We start from the raw sequence: 6288 nt of genomic DNA on the forward strand, positions 1-6288 counted from the left end.
CATAAACGTTTGTTGAATTGAATTACCATGGACATTGCTGTTGTTGTTCAGTCATTTCAATCATGTCCAACATTTCTTGATCCTAGTTGGGGTTTTCTTGGCAAAGACAATGAATGGTTTGCCATTTCCTTCTCCAGCTTATTTTAAAGATGAAGAACCGACGCAAATAGGGTTAAGTGACTTGCCCAGGTTCATACAGCTAGTAAATATCTAAGGCCAGGTTTGAACTCAGGAAGATGAGTTTTGCTGACTCCAGGCCTGGTACTCTATCCACCGTGTCACCTAGCTGCCCTATCCATGGACTTTGACCGATACTTAATTTTTGTTGCCCTTAAATCAAGATATCACCAAAATGGATAGCAAGGAAAAATACAACTTTGTGTAACCTGAAATGCACTTGACAGACATTCCCAGCCTTTATTATGCTCAGCAGCCTTGCAGACAGCAAAGAAAAGCTGTGCTGACAAGGAATCAGACAAAGAAAAGAAAGGAATTAGCCCTCTGAAAAAGTCGTGTTTGTTTTTGCCACTTCAGCACTGCTGCAGAAACAGACGGCTCATGGAAGTCGATGGCTCCCAACCAACCCCTCTTCTTGAACAAGGCATCTTAGGCTGTGTTGTGATAGTTTCTCCACTTCATGAGTGTGAGGGACTTTTTGTCACACTCTGATGTTAATTTGACAATGCTATTTCAGGTCTGGAATAAATTCAAAAGCCCTGTCTGATAACCAGAGTTTGCCTAGAGAAGGAAAAGAGAGAAAAAGAGTAATTTTTGCAATCAAAGATAATCACACAAGCCAAAAAAGACTTAATACTAACCAGTTACAGTGCATAGCAAGAAAAAAAAACACTTGATAATATCAAAAAATCTTAATCTGTTTGCCTTTACTCCCTGCAAAGTCATATCTTTTTAGATACTATCAGTCAATCAACAAACTTTTATTAATCACGTGCTGGGTACTAAGCTAGATGCTAAAGATACAAGGACAAAAATGCAATGATCATTTGTGCTCTAAAGGTGCTTATATACTATCTCGCTATGCCATGATCTCTCTTTCTTTGACATGTCTCAGTTTATAGTCTCTTATTCTAGTTTCCTTTAGCCTATGAGTCCAGCTAACTAGTTTCAAAGGAATTCTGATTTGCTTATCTAGGGAAATCTAAAGCTTACAATTTTCAGATATTGCACCCAAGAGGACCAGTACTTAAAATACTTTCCTTGGCATGAAATGCTATATTTACAGTCCTTATGTCTACCTGTCCACAGAGGAATCTAAAAAAGGCTACTGGCAATTAGGGGAAATAGTCCACCTCTGACAGCTGCCAGATGCTCTTCCACCAAATGAGATGCTTTGAATTTAACCTCCCTCCTCCCCAAATCCCTCATCTCTACCATAGTTGATCCAAACTGTTGAGAAGCCCTAGAAACTGCAATAGATTTAAGGTTCAGATCTCCCAGGAAAGATTTCCATTCCCAGGGTCACGTAGTGGGAATTTAGTAATCCACAACCCAGATATTACCTTTGCAGAATTTGCTAAAATGTAAAAAGCTGACTTGGTTTGGTTATCTTCTAAAACACAGAACAGAATCTTAGATACAGTGGGGCTTCTGAAATCACCCTGTCCAATCCAATCCCTTCTTTTTATAGATGAGAAAATGCAGTCTTAGAGAGACAAAGGGATTTGTCCAAAGTCACACAATGAGTTAGCATTGCAGGGGGTTTAGGTGTGAATAGAAATGATGTATTTGGAATTGAGGCATTCCTAGAGTGTGAGGTGAGTGTATTATTAGGTGTGTTGAGTGATTCTTTTCTTCACAACAAGCTTAAAGTATGCAGTCTTTGTTTGTAAAGTATGAGTCTTGATCTCCTTGTAGAGTTAAAGAGGTGTTAAATAGCTTGCCCTTAGACATGTAGTTATTAAATATTAGAGCCAGAGTTTGAATAGAGAGCTGACCTTGGGACAAAAGACCTGGGTTGAAATCCTGTCTCTGCCACATTCTAGTTTTGACCCTAGGCAAATCACTTAACCTATCTATTGGTGTTCCATGTAACTATTTGAGTCCCTAAGTTGCAGAGAAGAAGGTGCTGACCTCCATTGGCAGAGGGCGATTCCTTATCCACTGACTTCCCTATACCCAAGAAATCCCAGGGCCAGTCCCTTTTCCTAAAGAGATAAAATGTTATTTGTCCAGTATTCTTTCCACTACATCATGCTGCTTTATCTTTTTGGCAACAGTCAATTGGTGGGCTGAACCTCACTGAATAAACAGGCAATTTTGTTCAGCTGAGAGAGGGAGAGATATTTAATGAGAAACAGAATGCACATGGACTTCCAGAAAATTTCTAAGTACAGACATACAATTCCAAAAAAAAAATATGATTATTAAATTAAAATTAGAAGTAGGAAAAGAGCTGGATTCAGAGGCCCAGGACCTCCATTCAGATCTGGGCTCTGCCAATTATTACCTGTATGACTTTAAGCATATAATTTAATTTCTTTGTTTCAGTTTCTTCATTTATGAAACAGGGTTGAACTAGATGGAACCAGAGGTTTCCTCTAGCTCTAAATATATGATCCTTTAAAAATTGAGCCTAGCAGGTAGCTCAGTGGGGCAGTGGATAGAGCACCAGCCTTGGAGTCAAGGTGACTTGAGTTCAAATCTGGCCTCAGACACATAACACTTACTAAGCTATGTGACCCTGGGCAAGTCACTTAACCCCATTGCCTAGCCAAAAAAATAAATAATGAATAATAAAATTATATTAAATTAAATTAACCCTAAAGATAGAAAGCAAACAAGTATTGCTGTAAATAATAAGTATAATCATAGGGCTTTAAGATTTTCAAAGTACATTAAATGCATGATCTTATCTAGAATTAGAATGCCTTTTTAAGGCTCATCTGAAGCTATCTTGCATGAGAATATGTGGACTTCCCAAATTATAGGTGGAGGGGGGGAGGAGGAGAAAAGATAATATGGGTCTAGGAAGTTCTAAACAGATAGACTCCCAAATTACCTTCAATTGCAATGAGAGTAAAATGACCATATTTTCAAAAACAGCATCAAAGCAGCAGTGTGTTACACTATGAGAAACCCTGGTTTTGCATCAGGGTTCTCAATTTTTTTGTGTCATGGACCCCTTTGGAAGATGAATAATGTTTTTAAATGCATAAAATGCATTTTAACAAATGTTTCTAAAATATTTAAAAGATTTTAAGTGTATAAAATAAAATACCTAGGATTGCAAAGGAAATGAATGTTATTAAAATAGTTATCGGGCAGTTAGATGGTGTAATGGATATAGTGCCAGACTTGAAGTCAGGAAGCAATGAGTTGTCATGCCCAATCCAGAAGCAGTAGTAACATTTGATTACTATTGTTAGAAAGAGGGAGAAGAGAAAGGACATCCAGGGAGATAGAAAATGTCTGGTATGAACAGCGGGATTGTTAAGTTTGCCTTCAACAATCAGAACATCTCAGGCTTAAGGTGGAATTCCAAAGCTAAGTGCATTAATTTCCCAAGGCATGGTCTCTGAAGGTCTGCTCTTGTAGGTGCTGTTTCAGATGAGGAAAGCTAATAAATGGCAGGGAAAATGGCAAAATGTCCAGGGTGGATGGGTTTCTGCCTTCTGAGAAGGAAAGCAAGAATCAAGAAAGTGACAAGGCAGAGCTCAGAAGACCAATGGACCTCTAATCTCTTTCCATTATTGCTGGTCTAGTTAGCATATGTGTACTAATCTTTCTCCTTGTTAGAGTCTGGGCCTTAGTATTCCCTGAAGGTTGGAGGCAACATCATCTCTTGTGAATTCCAATGTCTATGCCAGATCGGAAGGTCAGTAGAGGTTCCTCCCTTGGAATAAATCCAGTCATGTTTTGTTTTTTTAATGTAAGCCATCTTTCTGAATCAGTTATCATACAATGTTGAAATCACAAGTCCTATAACTGTACCTTCCCTGTTGTTTTCTCTGTAGTTGAGGGGGAAGAGATGGAATGTAATGATACTCCCTCTCTCACACTAAACAGCAGCTAGAAGGTAACTCACTGACAGTTAACAACTAGGGTATTTTCAATGATTTCTAAACAGATAGCCTCCTAAATTACCTTCAATTGCCATGAGAGTAAAGTGACCACATTTTCAAAAACAGCATCAAAGCAGCAATGTGTTACACTATGAGAAACACTGGTTTTGCATCAGGGTTCTCAATCTTTTTTGTGTCATGGACCCCTTTGGAAGCTGAGTGAAGATTACCCTTTTTCAGAATAATGTTTTTAAATGCATAAAATGCATTTTAACAAATGTTTCTAAAATATTTAAAAGATTTTAAGTGTATAAAATAAAATATGTAGGATGACAAAGGAAATGAATGTTATTAAAACAGCTATCAGGCAGCTAGGAGGTGTAATGGCTATAGTGCCAGACTTGAAGTCAGGAAGACTCATATTCCTGGCCTCAGGTAATTACTACCTGTGTGACCCTGGGCACGTCACTTAACACTATTTGCCTCAATTTCCTCATCTGTAAAATTAATTAGAAAAAGAAATGGCAAATCATTCTAGTGTCTTTGTGAAGAAATTCCAAAACCCTGATACAAAGAGTTAGACACAACAAACAATGAGCAAAATAGTTATCAATTTTGTTTAAAAGCCCCAGGTTAAGAATGAATAAATGAATGGAAAAGTATTTATTAGGCACCTAACCCTGTGCAAAGCACTGTGTTAGAGATAGAAATAGAAAAAAATGAGACCGTCCCTTCTTTCAAGGAATTCATATTCTACTGGGAGTGACTACATATATGGAAGGTTTCAATTTCAGATCAGAAGAAAAGGTCCTGGAAAGGTACAATGGTCCTCAAGACACAGTGACAAAGCAGATGGTAATGCTCTTCTTTAATGACATTTCCACTGACAACATCATATCATTTTTTAAAATTTTGAAGCATTTGACGGAGGTAAGGACTCCGGTAACAAAAACGTTCCTTTTGTGTGTCTTCAGTTAGCAATGGTGGCTATGGCAGGTGCGGTAACCAGGCTGCATCTCATAGGGGTTGCTCTTCAAGATGATAACTGATAGCACTGGGCTGGAAGCATTACTATTCCAAGGGCAAATAGGCTCAGAGTCCTTAGTTATTTCTGTTGGGGTATGTGGGGATATGATGGTTATGGTGATAGTGGTGGTTTGACTCACCTGGTACATGGTGGTTCCTGTCTCTTCTTCTGGATCTTGCTGCTTCTGCTAGGTTGGCCTGCCTACACTGTAGGTAGCAGCTGATTGGCAGCTGGTGGGGATGGCCAGCCTCTTCTTCACAGGAGATGTTTACCTGGATGATGGTTGCAAAGACTGTTATGTAAACAGGATGGGTTCAGATTCTGTCTCTGATACTTATTATCTGTATGACTTTTGGCAAATCATTTACCCTCTAGGCCCCAGGCTTCTCCTCCAGAAAATCATCGTTGCAGTAGAAAGCTCTAAGATCCTTTCCAGCTCTGTATTCATGATCTTCCAAGTGCTTAGAAAGGATATGATCATGTAAGATCAATTAAAGAACATAATTCCTCGGATACTCTGTTGTCTCTCTCAGATTACCTCTTTAATTCAAGTGTCTACATGTCTCTATGTGTGTATACACATCTATCTATAGTCTGGGCATCAACAGGTATGAGCTTAGTGGTCAGGAAGGAATTGGAATTGGGAAGGAGAGAACGCTGAAAATGAAAGCAAAAATAAAAATAAATAAGCCTATTGCTATTACTGGTTACATGAAGTAGAAGGTACTATACCTTAAACATCTCCAGGAAGATTTACAGAAGGTCTAATTAGCAGAAGGAGCTACTTCAGTTCTCAATCCCTATGTCACATTTAAGCTAATGCTAATGGAGAATGGGAACCCAAACTGGGTATGTGATTATGTTTATATTTTTCCACTACAGATTATCTTAAGTTAAAAACAAATGCACAAGTACAGAAAAATGAAAAAGTATCTACTTCATAGAATTTCAGGGCAAGATTGGACAACAAGGTTTCACCAGGCAGAATCATGCTATGGACTGATCTTTGATGGAGGACAATTAATCCAATTATTAAAAATTCCCAGGAGATTCTACAGCCTCCCATAGGAACCTATTACATTATTCAACAATCCGTACAGCCAGGAAACATGCCTTTTTACTTAGGAATTTCTAACCTAAAACCTTTTTCACATTACAACTCAAATCCCTGGAGAATGAAAGAATTACTGAAGGACTGGAGGAGGGCAAATGTTTTCTCAATTTTCAAAAAAGGGAACA

At 38.3% G+C, this 6288-nt stretch overlaps 1 long non-coding RNA gene across 1 annotated transcript; it reads right to left on the minus strand.

The window, feature by feature from the left end:
• Positions 1 to 392: 392 nt before the first annotated feature.
• On the minus strand, positions 393 to 5930 carry LOC110198795 (uncharacterized). The gene is made up of 2 exons (XR_002321828.2): positions 5189 to 5930; positions 393 to 738 (listed from the first exon to the last, which is right to left on the minus strand). It is a non-coding gene; the product is annotated as an uncharacterized LOC110198795 (long non-coding RNA).
• Between the last annotated feature and the right edge of the window lie 358 nt (positions 5931 to 6288).

Source organism: Phascolarctos cinereus, unplaced genomic scaffold (assembly GCF_003287225.1).
Source record: "Phascolarctos cinereus isolate Bilbo 61053 unplaced genomic scaffold, phaCin_HiC Scaffold_7;HRSCAF=346, whole genome shotgun sequence".
Lineage (NCBI taxonomy): Eukaryota > Metazoa > Chordata > Mammalia > Diprotodontia > Phascolarctidae > Phascolarctos > Phascolarctos cinereus.